This window comes from Nycticebus coucang, chromosome 12 (assembly GCF_027406575.1).
Source record: "Nycticebus coucang isolate mNycCou1 chromosome 12, mNycCou1.pri, whole genome shotgun sequence".
Classification (NCBI taxonomy): Eukaryota; Metazoa; Chordata; class Mammalia; order Primates; family Lorisidae; genus Nycticebus; species Nycticebus coucang.
This window is the reverse complement of record NC_069791.1, coordinates 39,094,378-39,114,916: the sequence shown is the minus strand read 5'-3', so window position 1 is coordinate 39,114,916 and position 20,539 is coordinate 39,094,378. Positions and strand designations below refer to the sequence as shown.

Here is a 20,539-nt window from a genome sequence, read left to right as displayed (position 1 = left end):
ACTACCTGTTTTGAAAATTTGTGCATTTGTTTGCCATTCTATAATTACATCAGAAACAGTTGATTCTATCTTTTGAACAGAATGAGATACAGAATGAGACGAGGTTGTAGGGTGCATGAATGAACCAAAAACAACAAAAGAAGTTTTGTGTATTTTACTCTGGAAAAGTTTCTCTGTGAAGATTTAGAAGATGACTTTGCAGTGGTGTTCAATGAACTGTTATGCTGGCCTACAGGTTCACGTGAGGAAAAAAAAAAACGTTCTAAAAAAAAGTGTTCTCATCTCTCGTGTGAGAGGATGAATATATTGTACATAATGTAAAATGCTGGAGAAAAATGATTTTACTAACTCTGTGACCTTAGAGTAATTTACATAGCTGCCTTTCTAAGTTTCTTATGTTTAAGACGGGGACATTTAAGTTGCTGTGAAGATTAAATTAATTTGAAAGGGTTAAGTAATAGAGCATTGTGCCCTTCAAACCGTGACTGATTAGCAGCAAGCAAAGTACCTCACACAGGTGCACACAATCATTCCAATGCCACAATGCCATTTAGACCTACGTGTAGCTGTACTATGTCTGCATTTTCCGTAGTATAGATTATATTTTAATTCCTTGAAATTTAATTTAAAAAACAAATAATGAGTCATGACATCCAAGATGACCTGTGTGCCCTACATTCTCAATTATCTGGAAACCTTCTAAAAGAAAATGTGTGCAATGAATACCTTAGTTCAATAACACATTTTCCGATTGCTGTGGGGTTTCTGTTCATTGAGAATTAAAGCAAAGTTTTAAAACAAATGCGATTGAGTGACCTAGGCACCTGACTTCAAGTATTAACCTGTGGGCACTTTAAAAACACATTGTTGGTTAGCAGCGTGATGTTTTTTTTCCTCTTTTGCAAAAAGCAGTGTTGATATACCAATGATGATGAGACATTTGACCTAGAAAAGATCTTTTTATTTGCAGATGAGAAAGCACTACGGTGGTTGAATGACTTGCTCAAAATTACAGAGAAGTGGCTCTATCTGATTACCCAGCTCACCAGAGATTTAGGACTCTTTCCTATGATAAAAAGGCAAATAGATTACTCCGTAAAATTATTGAATTCTCATTCTGCTTCTAGGATTATAGGAGATACTAGGAAATTTATTAAAGAAGGAGAAGGAAAAATGGGGAGGTACTAGTCAAAAGGTATAAAGATTTGGTTATCCAAGACGTGTAAGCCTTAAATATCTACCGTGCTGCATATGGTCTGCAGTTAACAATACACGTCGTATTATAGACTTAAAATTTTTTTCTAAGTGAGTGTATCTTATGTTAAGTGTTCTTACTGCAGAAAATAATATATGGGGTAGGGGGAACCTTTTAGAGGTGGTGGGTAGGTTTTTGGCAGGGGTGGGGAGCCCATGACCTTCAGCTCACATGCAGCTTTCTAGGTCCTTAAGTGCAGCCTTTTGACTGAATCGCAATTTTGCAGATCAAATCCTTTCATTTTTATTAATATATTTTTTGGTCTTTTAAAAATGAGCATATTTAGAATACCGAAGAATAGAATAAATTTCAACAGAATAATCCTCCCAGATTGAGTGACACAACGAGAACATTAGTAAGCGGTAGGGCTAAATTCGTGGCTGCTGCACTCATGATTTAGTTCTAACTTGCTCCATCTGACTGGCATCACTGCTGCATGTGGGTAGTTGGTGAGAGTTCATAGGGGTTGAGTTCGCTACTCTGTTATCAGATTTGTTTGTGAAGAACTGCACAGCTGGACAGTATTTTTTAATTGTCTGCTCAACAGCCCATCATGTCAAGACCAAGAGAATGATGAAGAAAATAATTTTTTTTTTTTTTGTAGAGACAGAGTCTCACCGTACCGCCCTCGGTAGAGTGCTGTGGAGTCACACGGCTCACAGCAACCTCCAACTCCTGGGCCTACACGATTCTCTTGCCTCAGCCTCCCGAGTAGCTGGGACCACAGGCGCCCACCACAATGCCTGGCCATTTTTTTTGTTGCAGTTAAATAGGAATTTCTAGCACTCCGGGAGGCCAAGGTATGTAGATTGCTTGAGCTCATGAGTTCGAGACCAGTTCTGAGCAAAAAGTGAGACCTCCTTCTGCACTAAAAATAGAAAAAAACTGAGGCAAGAGGATTGCTTGAGCCCAAGAGTTGGAGGTTGCTGTGAGCTATGACGCCACCATGGCTCTCTAACCAGGGTGACAGTTTGAGACTCTGTCTCAAAAAAAAGAAGTGGGAATTGCAGTGTTATCTTGTTTCTGCTAAAGATAAGATGATTTGCTTGCTTTGTGATACTGCCATGTCAACATTAAAGAAATTCATGCTTGTCAGCATTATAACACTCAGAAGGACACAAATATTTTAAATTGGAGCGGCAAGAAAGGGTGTATGGCAGAAATTAAAAGATGAGAAACAAAAGCAAAGACAACTCTTTCAAGCACCAATAAGAGCCGCAAATAACACCACTGAAGCAACTTACAAAGGAGTTTATATACTTGGAGGTGGGGGGGGGGAACTATTCAGTAATGTGGAAATTGCAAAGAATGTGTTGTTGAAGTTGAAGGATGCTTAGACCCTAGTGATGTTTCAGAGGACAAACACCTGCCTCCGTCAAAGAGAACCATAACTGACCAGCAGCATGTGTTAGCCTTCAACTTCATCGAACAACTTCACACAATACTTCGACAGGAAAATGTATGTTAACTGGATTGCTTTGGAGGAACCAACTGATACTACTGACTCAGCACAGGTTTTGTACTTATTTTGAATCATAATAGAAGATTTTCTTTGCTACAAAGAGTTACTCTTACTTGCTTTGGATACTCCTGCAAACAGAACATGGGGAATAGATAACCTTTGATAACTTTCAAGACAAAGTTCATGGAGTTGAACTTAATTTGTTTAGTGAGTGTATGTACAGATGGTGTGCCTTCCATGATGAAAAACATGAAGTGTTTATTGCGCAGATTAAAAAAAATTAACAGATGCAAATGCTTTCATTTCTTTTCATTTTGCAAGCATCTGCAAAATCTCTGTGCTAAAGCTCTATGTTTAAGTGACACTTTGTAACAAGTTATAAGTATTGTTAACTATATCTGTGCAAGGGCAACATGACAGCCTCAGTTTCATAACATGAGAAAGTTGAAGGATGAAGTATTTAGTGTGGATTTGCTGTATTATTCTAAGTACATTGGCCATTGCAGGGACAGGTGTTTGCCAAAATTTTCTCTGTGAGAACAGATAGTTAAATTTTATGAAGAACAGAATCAGTGGCGGTACCTGTAGCTCAAAGGAGTAGGTTGCCGGCCCCATATGCTGGAGGTGGTGGGTTCAAACCCAGCCCCGGCCAAAAAAAGAACAGAATCAGCAATTATTGAAAGAAGATATCTACAGGAAGGCAGCATTTCTTTGAGATACCATGTGAAATGAAAACTTCAATATTTCTTTGCAGGGTAAAACTTAGTTTATATATATGTGGCAAAAAAATTCAAGCATTTTGAAAAAAACTTTTTCTAAAACACTACTTTTTTTTTTGACACAGAGTCTCACTATATCACCCACAATAGAGTGCTGTGGCATCACAGCTCACAGCCACCTCAAACTCTTAGGCTTAAGAGATTCTCTTGCCTCACCCTCCCAAGTAGCTGGGACTACAGGCACCTGCCACAATGCCCAGCTATTTTTGGGTTGCAGTTGTCATTGTTGTTTAGCAGGCCTGGGCCAGGCTTGAGCCCACCACTTTTGGTGTATGTGCCAAGTACCCTACTCACTGAGCTACGGGGTGCCGAGCCCAAAACACTTCTTTAAAAGGAAATTTTGGCTGAACAATTTCCGTAGTTGGGAAAGGTTGTGAAAAACTGAATGATACACGCAAATCATTTGAAGAATGTGCAGCTGTTCTAGACCTATTGATTGGGGAAGATAATGAAAGGTTTTCTGACTTTGAGAATCATGACATCTCCCTCAAGTTAGCATTTCGGCCTCAGCTAGTTGGTATCACCAAGTCACCTAAAGAACTGTGGATGGAATTGATCGAGCTCTTAGTAGATGACATTGTAAAGTCATTGTTTGGGGATGACGTGGGCATAGAATGTTCATGCCTTAGCAACATGCCAGAACAATGCTGGCTTGCTTTTCAACCACTTATTAATGTGAATCTGCATTCTCTTACTTAACCCAAACAAGACACCCTTAAGATCGCAAATGACTGATCCATTTAGAGGATCAGCTGAAACTGCACCTCCATGCTTCAGCCAAATATTCTAATGATTTCCAACAAATGCAGACACAACAAAGCCATTAAAATGTTAGTTAACTATAAAATTAACAAACAGTTTTCATGGTTTGCAATTGTTAAGTACGTAGTAGTTAGATTTTTACAAGATGACGTTCATTTTTGAGTATATCTAATTGAAGTTCCTTAAATGTGGCCTTATGTGATGACAGGTGAATTAAGGGCATCTTCCAACATGAAAAGATTCCCCCACCCTGGCTTATGGCATACATTGCAGTTTCTTGGGTACATACTTATTTCCGAACTTACTTTGTTGTCTACATTAAATATGCGCAGATTTTTGTGTGTCAATCATACCTCAAAAAGGTGGACCAAAAATAAAGGAAGAGCTGCAATTATTTTTCACTTCTCTTTTCCCATATTTTCATAAAAATTCAAAGTTAAGTTTATTTAATTTTCAAGGCATTTTTTAAAAAAACCTGCATTATGTTTCAAAAGAAAAATTCAACTCCCCAAGAGAGTTGAATTTTTATCTTTTATTAGATAAATTATTAAGTGATAAAACTGTATCTGTTAGTAAGCTTTTGTGCAGCTGGAGCAGAAAACCCATCTGAAAGTGGTATACATGATCATCACAAAAAGATATTGTCTCACAAATGGAAGTCTAAAAGGATGTTGAATGAGTTCCTCAAAGAGTCTGGCTCTGTTTTCCCTAAAATTCCCTTGATTTTACCTTCTGCCGGGGAGAAACCATAAAACCGATAGGCTTCTGGGGCTCATGTCCAAGCCTAGAAATGAATAGATAAGGAGTCAGGCAGAACTTTCCCAGCAGCCTCCAGAAATCCTCCCACTATTGGCCTTGATAAATTTTTCTGAACTATTTCCTGCAAAAGGGCCGTGGGGTCTCTCCATGACCAAACTGACCTTCTGCAGGACAGAGCAGATCTGTAACACTGGGTCACGTGGGAGAATTTCCATTACAATTCTGTAAAGGCTTTGAATTTGTTTTCTGTACTGTGCCTTCTATGCTTCTCCTCCTTCATGCGAGGGTAGGGCCAGAGGCTGTTGAGAAGTAAATGAGTTTAGAGAGTTTTCTGCTAGTTTTTAGTAACTCCTAGACCTGGTAAAGACCATGGTCCTACAGGTGCAAAGGATCCCTGTTCCTAGAGGGAAGTGTAGTCTAGTGCCAGGGACAGGGCAAGCAAATACGTATAAAATTATATGACATCCGTGAAAGAGAGGTGCATGGTGCTATGGAAAACCTGTAATAGACTTCCTGCATGAAATGCTGATTGCACAAAGATCTAAAGGAAAAATTAAAAATTAAGCTCTCCTGGTATCATGAAGAATAGCATGAAATAAATGTGAGTCAGTGGCTATCCTTTTCTTATTTGAGTCATTATGGTATTTGTATAGAGTGGGATTTATTACATTGGTATTATGTTTTTCATAGACTAAAGAGTAACTTTTAGTTTGTAAAGAGCAAAATGTCTCTAGTTATCCCATTTAAAACAACTTTTAATTCCTATGAATATGAAAAAGGATTCACATATAAAGAAAGAAACAACGGGGTTCACATTTAAACACATTTTAGCACTTATGACATTGTTTATTGTTATAATAAGACCGCAGTTATTCATTTGGTTTAAAAGATATTTACAGGCTGAGCATGGTGGCTCACGCCTGTAATCCTAGCACTTTGGAAGGCTGAGGCGGGTGGATCGCCTGAGCTCAGGTGTTTGAGACCAGCTTGAGCAAGAGCAAGACCCCACCTCGGGGAAAAAAAAAATAGCCAGGCATTATGTCAGGTGCCTATAGTTCCAGCTACTTGGGAGGCTGAGGTAAGAGAATCACTTGAGCCTAAGAGTTTGAGGTTGCTATGAGCTGTGACACCATGGCACTCTACCCAGGGCGACAAAGTGAGACTCTGTCTCACGTAATAAAAAATAACATTTATGGGCCACTTTGTCCATACTGGGGTACAGCAATGAATAAAGAAACAGCCTGGAGGGTCTTGAACTTGACCTCCCAAAAGAGTTTCTCTGTGAGAATAGCAGGATAGAGAGAATATCTCCTTCCTCACTCTGTACGTGCAAGGATTCCTGCTGCATTCCTTGTTACTGTGCAGTCACAGTGGGATTCTTGATAGATGGTGGAGCATTTCCATCTAATTGTGAACACTGATGATCTCTGAGTAACTTTTGTATTCAGGTTGATTAAGAGCATGTATCTGGGGGTGGCTCCGTGAGTGGAGCGCTGGCCCCATATACCGAGGATGGTGGGTTCAAGCCCTGCCCTGGCCAAACTGCAACAAAAAAATGGCTGGGTGTTGTGGCTGGTGCTTGTGGTTCCGGCTACTTGGGAGGCTGAGACAGGAGAATCGCCTGAGCCTAAGAGCTGGAGGTTGCTGTGAGCTGTGACGGCACAGCACTCTACCGAGGGCAACAAGGTGAGACTCTGTCTCTAAAAAAAAAAAGAGTACATACCTGCTGTTGATCAAGTCTTGAGACTCTTGTTTCTCCTATTTAGCTGTATGTAATCCAACAGATTTTAGGTTTACCTTCCAGATTAAAAAAAAATCACTTAGGGTACAGTGTGTACTGAAATAGTGAACCCCAAACAACCCCCAGTGCCATTCCTTTCTTTTCCCTCCAGTTAAACAAATGCTGAAACAGTAACATAACAGTATCACAGCAGATTGGGGAAGTAGGAGGATGGATGATATGTAAGGCACCATTAAAATGGACACGCTCTGGACTTGGGGGGTCACAAACTTGGAGTATGGTTCTTAGATCTGACTCCTGCCAGTTAGAAGACCATGGGTATGTTGCTTACGTCGATCAATATGTTTTCCCCTTTTCCAAAGTCACAATTCTGTCTGCTCTGCTTAGCTTATAGTTATTGTAAGGATCATGTGAGTAATGCACTGAGGCTTTTCCTTGGTAGTACAGGCAGAGCTAGAAACATTCAAATTTTAGTCTACCCATGTGTACTATTCTTTGTACCATATAGGCAAATCTAGGCAAGCATGTTAGATAAGGGAAACTGGACTTTATTCTCCCCACCCCACTTCCTTTTTTGACATTTCTTGTATTGTATCAGGTGGGCAAGATTAAAAGTTTGATGGGTGAGGAATCCTTGTAGTATTCTGCAAATTAAATTACACAGGTAAATGTGGTGGAAAAGCCTGTTGCCACTCAAAGTAAGGTTCATGGGTCAACAACGGAACATTACCTGGGAGCCCCCACGGATACAGACTCTCAGGGCCCACTCCGGACTAGCAAATCAAAATTGACATTTTAACACAATCCCCTGCCTCACTCATCATTTACAAATTGTCCTAAGCATCGAGGTTGATAGATTTCTAAAACTAAAGACTCCTACAGCTTCAATGACTCCAGCTGCTAGATGTTTTAGCACCACCTGGGAGAGTGTGTGTGTGAGTGTGAGTGTGTGTGTGTGTGTGTGTGTGTGTGTGTGTGATGTAACTGAAAAAACAAGCTGTTTTCTGTTCCCAAGGAACCATTTTAGGGGTGAAAGGTTCATATTCCATTATCAGTCCCCTGAGCCCACCAGTGTTCAAAAATGTTTTTTTCCCAAGACTTCTATGGCACTTAAGTCAGACTTCTCATATTGGAATAACAGACCAAAAATGACTGACAGTTATAGTGTCTGGGATTAAGAGGAGAAATATTTAGTCAGAGGAATGGGGGATTTATCAGGAGACATGTATGATTTCCTCTGCAGGACTCTGGTTTCTGGTTACCTTTGCTTGTGGGGGGGCAGTGATTGAGAGCCACCTTACCGTGCCTGTTCCAAGTTCCAAGTGACATTCATTCTCAGGGGATTAGGGCATTTTATAAAATATATTGTGTTCTTTTTCTCTTGTGGAAGAGAATTGAGACCAAGAGAGGCCTGAATTTTCAATAACAATTTCATGCATATTTGAAAACTGGAACTAGTTCCTCAGTTACCTAAATCTTTTCTAATGATTACAAGTTACCCCTCACTTTCAGCCCAAGACTTTAGAATTAACTAATATTGAACTAGCTGTGCCTTCAGAAGAGTTCTTTCCTTTGCAGGATAATAGAGCTAAATTTTCATCATACCTCTTATGAATTATAATAATTGTGACTTTTCTTTGCCTCCTGTGTGGAGGCCTGGATAAAATTTAAGGTTGTTTTCTGAGGCTGATACTATCTGATTCCTTCAAGTTTTGACTGCACACCTGGACTGTGCTACTAAAAAAGTTAAGAGTGTTGGATGACACAAAATAAATCAGCTTTGCGGCCCAGAGATGTTTAGATGGCTCATGACAAAATTTCAAACCTTGTTTTTCCAATTTTGCTACAAATTGGTAGCAACACTTTTTTGTAACTGGCATTTGAGAACTGATGTTATACCCAGTTCAGCCTTCATTCACTTATTTAACAAATATTAATGACATCCCTATATATGCTAGGTGCTGGACCTAGAGTGGAAAATAGATTTGTACTCAGCTTATGTTGCGTCCTGGCAGACATCCCTTTGAGCCCATAGCTCAAATGTTTGAAATGAACTCAGTTGAGGGTTAGTTGCTCATAGTAAACCCTTTCCCCCCAATTTTAACTAAACTCTTTTGTTTTTGGTAAGGAAAAAGGACTGTTTTCCTGAAGAGACTATTAAAGTAGGAAATCATTTTGTTAAAATTTTCTTAAAAAGCAGATCCATGAAAGACTAGCGCCAATGTTTAAAACTTTCCTTGGGGTATCCTGTAGATAGTTAGATGTAGCAAAGACATCTTCCTATTTTGGACTAGTTCATTTTCCCCATAACTCTCCAATTTCTCTTTTAAGGAAGCTTCTAAGTCCCTACAGGTGTTCAGCCTCCTTAAATTTTAATTTATCTTCGGCACAAGCAACCTTTTAGTGTTTATGATAAGGTTTTAATCACATAGTAATTCCTCCCTTAAAGAAGTCTGGTGTATATAATGTTAAGGGCAGAGTTGTCATAGCTGTGTCTGAAGCCAAATACATTTCTCAGCATTCCAAGGTTAAGTGAATACACAGAAGTAATTATTTTCAGATGTTGACATTGCATTTAGTGACTTAGTACTATGAGAAAATATGGTTCCAAAGTTATTCATCTAGAAAGCAATGCAAAGTAAGTAGGGAAAATACAATGTGCATTCAAGGACAGCCTATAATACAGAAAAGTTGGAGCGATGTAGCTTTCTGTCATATCGTCATCACGTAGAATAGAGACTGTGCTTCGTTGTAAGTGAGGCTGTTTCCTGGGATGAAGCTCAAGTCCAGAGATGGGCTTTGCTTCCACTCCAGAAACTGCTTCTGATCATGGAGCCAGACCTGTGATTCTTGGCATCTGTTGTTACTTAATATGTTCTGTCCTTAAGTCAGTTTCAAATGTTAAAAAAAAAGAGATCTTCACTTAATTTTAAAGATACCATTTTTCTATAATTGTCCAAAAAGTGACAATAGGACTTCGAAAAGTCCTTAACTTTGAAAGAAAGGAAACAGGGGCAGTAAGAAGATTTAATTGTCGAGAAGTCAACACTCACCTGAAAAAGTCCTCTAAAATTAGTTTTGTCCTAAGATTCATGTGTGACACACAATAGGAATTTTGTCTGTTTTTATGGGCTTATCTTCTAGTGAACATAGAGAAAAGAGAAGCATGAATGAACTTTTATTTTCACAGTATTAATTCTTCGCATTCATGAAATGGACAATTATCTCTTCATAGTCTTTAAATTTCTACAGGAACATTGTAGCAAAACTACATGAAAACTCCCATTTGATGTAAGAATTATTGCACTTGAAAAACATTCAGATCACTGAGTATTGCTGACTAATTCTCTTCTAAGACAAAATATTTTGATTTTACTGTATTGTTCACGTTGTGAGCGAAGGAGGCATCTGCTGATTTCTTTCTTTTTTCTTTTCTTTTTTTTACTTTTAAATGCGTATTTCTGTCTTTACCTGTAGCCTTGTGGTACATAATTCAAAACGTTAAGTACCAGAACTTTATTGTATTGTTTAACTGTCTGTTTCTTATTATAACTTTAAAAAGAAAATGGGACACCCTCCCCCCTTCCCCACCCTAGAGATAGATTTTCCATGACAGAATAGTTTTAAACATCAGGATGTTGCATAAGTCCGTCTGGAAAAAATAGGAACAGACAGCTCGCAAGCAGTACCCAGTAGAGCTTTGTTTTGGTGACAGTGTTTTTTGGTTAAAGGAACTATCCATGATAATTTCTTTACCTATTTTGATATACTTTCAACATTAGTAATTGTTTTGCTTACCCTTTTATTTTTTCTGATTGTTTTTATTTGGGCACTATAGAAAAATAAGGAAATTTTAAAGTCATTGTGGTGTAAGATCCAAAGGAATCTAAATTTGGAGTCTAATGAATATGCGGGAAGGTGGTGTAAAGGACATTTGAAAGAATTAGCATTTTTGTTGAGGTGTGAAAAGGTAAAATGTTATGTTCTGTCTAGGACACGAACCTGCTCTGGGTTTTACAAGGATTAAATTAGCATTTAATTTTTAAGTTTTGGCCTCCAGAAGACTTAAAGTAATTTATAAGGGAAAACAAGCTGTTGGGATAGACCTATGATCCTGTGGGTTGCTTACAGGTAGAGGTCAAAGCCTACTTTCAGAAACGTTGAAGTCAGGATGGTAAGCAAGAACTATTCTTAAAGTCCCTTTTCATTTAGTTTGATAACTTAACCTAAGAGGACTGGGCTAGGCCATGTGTTTTTTCAGGTTACAATGATCAAACTACAGGAGTCAGTTGCATTTCAAGTGCAAATCTGTTTCTCAATAAATCACATCTCTACGTGACACTCGTGAATGCTTCTTTACTACGGCCTAGTCAGAGGGTACCGAAGAGCAGTAGGTTTACTGGGTGGTTAAGTCTGGAGAACATACCAAACTGTTTTTTTAACAGCCAGTTGTTTATAAGGATCTTTATTGGCTTTGTGACACCAATATGGCTATGGAAGTGAGGAATGCTATCTGACCTATCGTGGGAGGTTAGATCTCGTCTATTTCTGCTCCTGGAATATCAGTATGGAAGCTGGAGGTTTATACAGAGATTGTACATTTGCCTTCAAGATTTGCCATTAGTATGCCACGCGCCACTTTGATGAATGACATAACCTATCTAACTTTTGATTATTTATAGGTAAAAGCAAGTAGAAAACTACCAATTCTGTTGAATACTTGTCATGTCTGACATCTTATGAATAAAACCATTTTTTTTGTACTAATAACTGACAAATTACTTGTTAGGGTTAGCTCCAAGTCTTTGAACTATTCAATGGTGACCAGTAAGTTGAGGCATAATAACTAAGCACTGCTGGGAATATACATGGATAAATAAAAAGTAATACTGGCTAATGGAAAATATAGATGAGAAAAAAATCAAGCCCACAAACAATTTATAATTAAGTACCATGAAGCTTTTATAAACTATATTATAGTTCAGAATTGAAAGAAATTATTTCCTGGGGCTTAGGGAGCATTCAGAGACGGCTTCATGCAGTAGACTGTGGTTTAGTTGGACCGGAAGGAGGAGGAGAATTTGAGCTGATGGAGATTCGGGAAGGACATAGCCAAAGGCAACATCATTAGTGGAGGAAGGATGAAAAAAATATGGTATTGAAGAATAATGGCTTATTTATGTCATGGGTCATAAAACATACTAGATTGACAAGTTGACTCTCACTAGGAGCCAGGTGCTTTGCTAACATAAGCATTTTATATATATTATTTAATCTTCATAGTAAACCTAAGAAGTAGAAACTTAAGGACGAAGAACCCAGGATATCATGCAGCTGTGCCACAAGTTGAACTTGAAATCAGAGATTGGGGCTTCACCACTAACCCTCTGTCCCCTGATGTTGGAGGACACTTCATTCTGTGGTCACTTGTGGGATGTTTTTGAGCAGGATGAGTAATATGTTCCTCCTACTTTTCCCCACCCATCCCTCTCTTCAACTCTGCCTTCAAAGTACAGAGAGAACCTTTCTGGAAGTATGGATCTGATCAAATAGCACACGTGCTTCTAATCGTATAGTACTCCCAGGGCCCACAGCACACCTTTTTTGCTCCCTGCCATGGTGTACAAGGCCCTGACAACCTCTGGGCCTCATGGAGAATGACTTCCATTCTCTGAAAGCTTGTCTTCTCATTCTCCTTTCCGTAGGTGAGCGACTCTTCTGATGACCCTTTCGCACCTCTGGATTAGTCCATCTGCCTCTACTTTTCTCATTTGTTATGAAATAGTGAACTACTTGTTAACCCTTTACTTCATCCACAATTTGGAAATCTATTTCCAGACATGTAGTTCTACACCAAAATAGAATTCAGTTATTGACAACTACATAGTCCATATTAAAATGGATTTTTAAATTGTTTCATATCTTTCCCCCCAAACATTCAGCGTGTGACTCATAATCACAACTTCATATCTTCATATGTGTACTAGTCAGGGACTGGTTAAGTTAGCTATGGAACAATCATCATGGAAATCTTAGTGGCTTATAACAGAGAAGGTTTCCTTCATGTCCATATGTGCTTGGGAGGAAGAGTCTGCTTAGCATAGTTACTCCTGAAGGAAGCGCACTGGACACGTGCTTGCACCATGATGGAGGGGTGGGGGTAAGTTACCCACTGGCTCTTACACTTCTGGCTGGTTGTGATGCAGACCACGTGTACGTACATTTCACCGATCTCACATGGTCTCGAGAAATGTCAAGGAGATAGGAAAGTACAATCCCACCATGTGGCTGAAAGTGAGAGACAAATGGAAATAGTTCACTAACTGCACTGCCGTGTGTTAGAGGTCAAAAATTGTGTGACAATTCTTTTGAATTGTCATGAGTAGTTTGTAAAAATGTAGTCAAATCTGGCAGTTTAGAAGTCAAAACTAAAAGGAAAAAGCCTTAAAATGTGTGATGGATGTGTCTTTTAAAATCATGATCTCAGTTTAAAACACCGACTATGGAAGCCTATGCTTAACCCTAACTCAGTGAGCATTTCATGGCTGGGGCACAAAACATGTGCCAGAGCTATACTGTCTGCTGATAGGAGCATTCCAGAAAAAGGCAGTGTCATAGAAAATAGGTTGAGTTATATCCTGCTTGAGGGATCCTTTTTTTGGGGGAGAGGCCGTGATTAACAGTAAGTGGTATTGAGCAGACTTGGGATGAGTCAGAAATCCACACGGAATGCTCCTCTGTAGGTGTGCTGAGTGTTTTAGAAAGAAAATACTTTTCTTAATATTTATTCGCCTTTGTTTTACTTTGTCGATACTAATTACCAGCTTTCATTTCTTTTTTGCAAGAAGTTATATAGATATTGATTTGAGGGACATTTGATATAAATGTACCACTGGGGAGAAAATCTTACTCGGTCTCATCTATGGGTGTTGCGAGTGTTTCACTATGGTCCTCACACCACACTTGGATAGGGGAGCTGGACTGTCTGTATATATCCTCTCTATATAAGAGGATGTGAGAGAGAGGAGGTCTTACAAATACAGTTATACCAGAGTTATATGCTAATATAAGCTATCTAGGTAATGCCTCTTTATTTTCTGGAATGCGGAAGGAGTAACAATTATCAGAGTGACCAAGTATATAGACATAAAAAGAGGAAATCTGAAGTATCTATTTGCTTCCAAAAATTTGACCAGTAATTATTATTTTTGCCCTGTGGTGTTTTTTTTAAGTTGCCCAAGACTATCTGCTTTCATTTGTTGTGTATAAGTTAAACATGTTGGAATAAGTTGTTTTGCTTTCTTTTGCTGCATAAGCAATTATACTGACAATTTATAGAGATGCATTAGCATAAATTAAAGGTTAAATATGGAAATCACAAGAAACCTCTTCCATGAAAATGAAATTTCTTTTTAAAAAGAGAACTAGGTATTAACTGTTGGTCTGCATATTTCATTCAGCGAATTTTCTTTTGGAACATAATTGCTCTTCCTCTCAGAAAATGTGCCAAACTGGGCCAGGCACAGTGACTCACCCTGTAATCCTAGCGCTCAGGGAGGATTAAGTGGGTGGATGGCTTGAGCTCGGGAGTTCAAGACCAGCCTGAGCAAGAGTGAGTCCCATCTCTACTAAAAATAGAAAAATTAGCTGGGTGTTGTGGTGGGTTCCTGTAGTCCCAGCTATTCGGGAGGCTGAGGCAAGAGGATTGCTCAAGCCCAAAAGTGTGAGGTTGCTGTGAGCTGTGATGAGGCCACAGCACTCTTCCCAGGGCAACACAATGAGACTCTGGTCTCAAAAAAAACAAAACAAAAAAACAACAAAATGCCAAATTGTTCAAATCTCTCTCTCCCTACCCCCCGACTTCCGTAAGAACAACTGATTTTGTCTGTGCCAGGTGTATCTCTGTGGCTAACTTCCTTGTGGCAGTAAAGGAGGGGGAGGAAGACGAGGAAGGAAATTGCTGTACTAGTTTATGTAGCAGAAAGTTAAGAGTCAGGAGACCTTTATAATTATGAAGCAGCTGAAAGTCCGGTCCCCATGCTCTCCGCCTGGAGTGTGATGCATGCAGAGGAGCTTCCGGAGACCATACAGCACTCCATCCTCGTCCTTACTGCATCAGCAACCCACAAATACTTAGCAAGCGCCTGTGTGTTTGAGGACCCGTGGCTCAGTTTTCAGGTCTGTCCTGCTTCCCTTACCCTATTCCTCCAGCTCCCAGCCTCTCCATCCTGAGTGTCAGCTCACCGTCTGCATTAATTCTGTCTTTAGCCCAATAAGCCTCACACTGTCCACTTCCCTTCTGGCATAGTGGCCACACGAGTAGCAAAGCAATAAAAAGCTCTGAAACCCAGAGGCCCATGCGTAAAACAAGAACAGCAAAACAAATCACTTGTGTTGATTTATGTCAGCTATTTATACTTTCAGATATTATCTAGTCTATCAGATTACTATTTTAATTCTCAATCCATTGACTGTGTTCCTCAGTCACTGTGTTTCCTACACGTGTTAGCTGATTTAAGAATATCATTGACTTGATAACAAATTTAAAGATGTTTATAGGCCCCAAAATTACCTAGGAAGTTTTTGAAAGGAAAGAATGAAAAGCATGAATTCTCTCTGATTTGTACAAGACTCAGCCTCGCCATCTTTATAGGTCAGGCTGTGGAAGAAGTGAACAGGATGAAATAGCAGTGCGTGCTCAGTGAATTAAAGCCAAACAGAATTTCGGAGGATGAAAGTAAAGGGAAGCAAGCCTTTAATTGTCTTCCTCAGAAATGATGAGAAGCCATGGACTGTAATAGAAACGAGAAGTGTTTGCTGCGAGCCTTGGGTGCGTTCAAAGCAAATCAGTTTGTGTCCCATTAATGAATCTGGGCTCCAGGTTTGAGCCTGTGTGTATCTGTCAATTTTACACTAGGAAATACCTAACATCAAGCCTGAGAACCTCATACTCAAGGCAGCTGTCACCAAACCCATCCCCCCTGCTAGTAAAATCACTCCTACAGCAAATCGAGTTGGCAGAAATTGCCAACGGGTTACTGAAAAGCAAAATGGATCAGTTTCACAGCATCATTTCCATTGGGCTATGCGTTGTCCCACTTACATTAGAAACAAATGGAAGTCTGGAAGTAAAGCCTGGCTCTGTATTCTCTAGTGATACAGGAATAAATGTTAACAGCTGGGGTGGGGTTCTTTTTTTCCTGCTTTGCCCTGGAAATGGTTCACCATTTAAGAGAAAAGAACTACATACCTTGGGAAAGAAAAAAATTTCTCTACCATGTAGTACAAGTCTATGTAAATCTCGTTTTTCCCCCCTTCTCAGAGTTAAGCCACACAAATAACTGTAAGGATTTTCCAAATACCTTTTTAACCCTTAAAAACTTTCCCCCCAAGACTTAACAGTGTATCCAAGTCGTTGCAGATGACAGCTAAATGTGAGAGTGCTTGCACATACGGAGTGAAGCCAGTTTTTGAAATGTGGGTGGCAATCCGATTCAGTCTAAGGATGCTTAACACAGTTGTGAGAAGTATCAGGGGATCAACTGAAAATTCTTTAAAAGCACACCGAATTGTTGGGAGACCAAGAAACCTGGGAATGCTCGGCCTTACCTTCTATTTCTCACTGATGGCATAAATGCCTCTCTCACTCTGTTTATTGTTTCTTCCAGGCGATCTTTGCATACCCAGTCCTTGGAATATAGAGTCATTGCCCTGTACTCATTTTTTCCTTCCTGGAGGTATAAATAGACCGATGACGCCCTGTGCTCTGCAGTCCGTGCATCATTCATACCGTACATCTCCTTTCTAGGTCACAAAGCTTTTAAAAAAATCAGCAGCGGGAGCAGCATGTGAGAAGATGAGCATATGCCTCCTTCCTCTCACCTCAGAGCCGTGCCTTTGACAGCAGCCAGACAGCAGTGCAGGGAAGCATGACATTTGGGAGGTTCAAGAATATCAGAGGGAGAAATAGCCATTCTTACCAAATGAATTAAAAATAGCATAGTCTGAGCATTCTTCCCTCCGCCCTTTCTCCCCCACATGCCTGACACGAAGCCCTCCCCATCCGAAGCATAACTAGGAATTTGTGTTTTGTGAGAACTCAAAGAGCCTGCCTCTGCTACTACAGCTGCTCGCCCTCTTGTCCAAGTGTATAAGCACGAGTCATGAGAAAATGTCATCTCTATGCTCATTGCTCTTTACTCTCGAGTAAAATAAAAATGGTCGGGCCTCCAGATAGTCATTTATTATTGAGTGTCTGCTGAGTAATGAGCAGTGTATTGAGGGTTTTGAGATGGGGAAAGGGGGCTTATTTTTCTGCTTTCCTCTCACTGCTTCACCCATGTGTTGTGATTCATGCTATCTAATCCGAAGAAGGTTCATTCCCAGAGGTGATGTCACAGTGGACATTACCCATCTACAGTCTAAATCACACCCCTTCCCTGTAGAGGGGAAGGCTGGGAACAAGGTTGGTGAGTAGTGGGAGCGTTGCCTTCCAGCTATTTCAGTTTGTGTATACGTCATGCTGTTCTTCACCTCGTCTATCAATACTTTTTAGGGACCATTAATTCTCTCTTTCAGCAAACATTTATTGAGTTCCTACTGTGTGCTAGACTCAAAACATTGAGAATGCCAGTTAACAAGTAGATGAGTCTTCCGTTTATTTTAAATTTCATTCCCATAGTTAGTCTATCTGATGGAATAAATGATGTGAAGAAAAATCAAGCAGACTGAGTGTTATCTATAGGTCAGGGCAGAGCAAACTGATAAGGGAGCAATTGCTTTTTTCTTTGAAAGAACATGAGCTGTGTGGCTGTCTGGGGGAAATTCATTCCAGGTGGAAAAAAACAGTGAATGTAAATCTCACAGATGAAGGCTCTGTTGGTGGGGTGGGGAGAACAGGGCAAAAGTGGTATGACAGAAGGTCATGGAGGCCCCCGTGGGATATGTTGAGGGGTCTGCGTTTTATTTTGACAAGAGTGATGTTGCAGGGGAGTGGCCTGCCCTGGCTTGCTCTTTGGAAGAGTGGGGTGTAGTTTAGACTGTGGATGGCAAAGAGGGAAGCATGACACAAGTCTCTTGCAAACCATCTAGGTGGGAGATGATGGTCGCTTGGAGATGACATTGACAGTTGCAGGAGGATAGTCTGAAAGTAGAGCTAAATGAATTTGCTAATTGTAGTCTTGTGAAATGCAGGTTGACCATAAAGTTCAAGCACAACTTAAAATAGTGTGCAGTTACAGCAGAGTCTCCATAGTTGACCATCTCCCTACACTGACCATCTCCCTGCACTGACCATCTCCCTGCACTGACCGTCACCCTACACTGACCGTCACCCTGCACTGATCGTCTCCCTACACTGACCGTCACCCTGCACTGACCATCTCCCTACACTGACCGTCTCCCTGCACTGACCGTCTCCCTACACTGACCGTCACCCTGCACTGACCGTCTCCCTACACTGACCGTCACCCTGCACTGACCGTCTCCCTACACTGACCGTCACCCTGCACTGGCCATCTCCCTACACTGACCGTCTCCCTGCACTGACCAACTCCCTGCACTGACTAACTCCCTACACTGACCAACTCCCTACACTGACCATCTCCCTGCACTGACCAACTCCCTACACTGACCATCTCCTTGCACTGACCAATTTCCTGCACTGACCATCTCCCTACACTGACCATCTCCCTGCATTGACCCTCTCCCTGCACTGACCATCTCCCTGTACTGACCGTCTCCCTGCACTGACCGTCTCCCTGCACTGACCATCTCCCTGCACTGACCATCTCCCTGCACTGACCATCTCCCTACACTGACCATCTCCCTGCATTGACCCTCTCCCTGCACTGACCATCTCCCTGTACTGACCATCTCCCTGCACTGACCGTCTCCCTGCACTGACCATCTCCCTGCACTGACCAAATCCCTGCACTGACCATCTCCCTACACTGACCGTCTCCCTGCACTGACCATCTCCCTGCACAGACCAAATCCCTGCACTGACCATCTCCCTACACTGACCGTCTCCCTACACTGACCGTCTCCCTACACTGACCGTCACCCTGCACTGACCATCTCCCTGCACTGACCGTCTCCCTGCACTGACCGTCTCCCTGCACTGACCCTCTCCCTGCACTGACCATCTCCCTACACTGACCATCTCCCTGCCCTGACCGTCTCTCTACACTGACCGTCTCCCTGCACTGACCATCTCCCTGCACTGATCATCTCCCTACACTGACCAACTCCCTACACTGACCATCTTTCTACACTGACCCTCTCCCTACACTGACCATATCCTTATACTGACCATCACCCTGCACTGACTGTCTCCCTGCACTGACCAACTCCCTACACTGACCCTCTCCCTGCACTGACCGTCTCCCTGCACTGACCCTCTCCCTGCACTGATCATCTCCCTACACTGACCAACTCCCTACACTGACCATCTCTCTACACTGATCCTCTCCCTACACTGACCATGTCCTTATACTGACCATCTCCCTACACTGACCAACTCCCTACACTGACCGTCTCTCTACACTGATCCTCTCCCTACACTGACCATGTCCTTATACTGACCATCTCCCTGCACTGACCAACTCCCTACACTGACCATCTCCCTGCACTGACCATCTCCCTGCACTGATCATCTCCCTACACTGACCAACTCCCTACACTGACTGTCTCCCTGCACTGACCGTGTTCCCACACTGACCGTCTCCCTGCACTGACCATCTCCCTGCACTGACCGTCTCCTTGCACTGACCAATCTACCTACACTGACCATCTCCCTACACTGACCAACTTCCTGCACTGACCATCTCCTTGCACTGACCAACTTCCTGCACTGACCATCTCCCTGCACTGACCATGTCCCTACATTGACCATCTCCGTGCATTGATCCTCTCCCTGCACTGACCATCTCCCTGCACTGACCATCTCCCTATACTGACCATCTCCCTGCACTGACCCTCTCCCTACACTGACCCTGTCCCGACCACTAACCATCTCCCTACACTGACCATCTCCCTGCACTGACCCTCTCCCTACACTGACCCTGTCCCTACCACTGACCATCTCCCTACACTGATCATCTCCCTGCACTGACCCTCTCCCTACACTGACCCTGTCCCTACCACTGACCATCTCCCTACATTGATCATCTCCCTACACTGACCCACTCCCTCTACTGACCATCTCCCTACACTGACCCACTCCCTCTACTGACCATCTCCCCTGCACTGACCAACTTCCTGCACTGACCGTCTCCCTGCACTGACTGTCTCCCTGCACTGACCGTTTCCCTGCACTGACCATCTCCCTACACTGACCATCTCCCTACATTGACCGCCTCCTTAAGCTGACCTAATTTCCATAGACAGGACAGGAACCGCACATGCTCAGTGGAAGTTCCTTATGTTGACCACTTCCATATCTTGACCAGTTAGTTATATACTTACAGAGGTTCTACTGTATTTGGTCTTTGTTTTTCTGACATATAGCTTCTAAAACTTTTAATGTGAGTATCTTTTATATGCTAATGATTGACTGAATATTGGGGGCCCCTAGGTAGCTTCTGGATGGCGGCTGGGCAGCAGAAAGAGGCCTAGTTAGAGGGTTGAAACTTTAGTCCCACCCTTCAATCTCTAGGGAGTGAAAAGGGGCTGAAACTTCAGTTGATCCCCAGTGGCCAATGCTTTAATCAGTCAAGCTTACATAATTAACTCTCTATAAAAATGCAGAAAGGCAGAGTTTTGGAGAGTTCTGAGTAGTT

At 41.6% G+C, this 20,539-nt stretch overlaps 1 protein-coding gene across 1 annotated transcript in view; it reads left to right on the top strand.

Moving 5' to 3' along the window:
- PDE3A (phosphodiesterase 3A) overlaps positions 1-20,539 on the top strand; it is a 312,683-nt gene that overhangs the window by 64,812 nt on the left and 227,332 nt on the right. The window lies entirely within an intron of this gene.